The sequence below is a fragment of the Dipteris shenzhenensis genome, unplaced genomic scaffold, assembly GCF_047967505.1.
Source record: "Dipteris shenzhenensis isolate YYH24624 ecotype China unplaced genomic scaffold, Dip_SZ_1.0 scaf0432, whole genome shotgun sequence".
Taxonomy (NCBI): domain Eukaryota; kingdom Viridiplantae; phylum Streptophyta; class Polypodiopsida; order Gleicheniales; family Dipteridaceae; genus Dipteris; species Dipteris shenzhenensis.
Window position 1 is genome coordinate 20,001 of NW_028239738.1, and position 1,395 is coordinate 21,395.

A 1,395-nucleotide genomic window follows, 5' to 3' on the forward strand; every position below is an offset into this window, starting at 1 on the left:
GATCCGATTTATCGTAATCGATTAGTAAACATGTTGGTTGATCGTATTCTTAAAGATGGCAAGAAATCATTGGCTTATCAGATTCTCTATCAGGCTATGAAGCGGATTAAGGAAAAGACGAATAAGAATCCACTGTCTGTCCCGCGACAAGCAATACGTAGGGTAACTCCCGATATAGTAACAGAATCCAAACGTGTAGGTGGATCGACTTATCGAGTCCCCGTTGAAGTAGTACCTGCAGAAGGAAGAGCTTTGGCTATCCGATGGTTATTGATCGCGTGTCGAAAACGTTCAGGTCGAAGTATGGCTTTAAGATCAAGTGATGAATTAATGGATGCTGCCAGAAATTCTGGTAGTGCTGTACGGAAGAAGGAGGAGACTCACAAGGTGGCAGAAGCTAATAAGGCTTTTGCCCATTTCCGTTAGTTCCGGGTTCGTTTCAATCCACAACCTCTTATTGGTGGATTGAAACCTTCTACTCCGGAGCGCAGGGTATTAGGAATCAAGATACGCCAGAAGCATATGGATAAGCAGAAATTAAATAATGGGAGAAAGAATATCCAAGTCATAGGGGAAATTTTGTCACTGGTATAGTACCTCATGAAAAAGAGAAAGACTAGTGTCGAATCGTAAAGTCCATAACATCATCGACATGATCAACATGATCGACATGACCAAAGTGATCGACGCAATCGACGCAATCAACATGATCGACATGATCGACATGACTAGAATGATCGACACAATCGACACAATCGACATGATCGACATGATTGGCACTGCCCGCATCCCCGCGACTCCCACCATTCTCAACTATCTCCGCCTGGGGCGGACTACTCACCTCGGGGGGGGGGGGGGATGTCAGGCAACGCCAGCAGATATTTATCCTGTATGTCCCTCACCTCGAATCGATGATTGAGTCGTAGTACATCTAAGGCAAAGCTGGCATCTCCCATGATGTACTCGAGGAGCCGAACTAACGTTGACTTTCCCGTGGTTTATGATAATAAAAGGGAAATGCGTCTGAAAAGAGAGTCAAGGTTTGAAGAAGTATCGTGCGAAAACAAAGGGAAGTCTTCCCGTTTCTTCGGATATTCAATCAATATTAGATTAGTTGACACAGGTGGGATTCTGTGATATACTATGGATCAACAGGCTCATCAGCTTGGGTAATCACCAATCGTTTCGAAAACCAAAAATTACCACGACCGCAACTTTAGAAAGACGCGAAAGCGCAAGCCTATGGGGTCGCTTCTGCGACTGGATCACCAGCACTGAAAACCGTCTTTACATCGGATGGTTCGGTGTCTTAATGATTCCCACCTTATTAACCGCAACCTCTGTATTCATCATTGCTTTCATCGCAGCTCCCCCTGTAGATATCGATGGTATTCG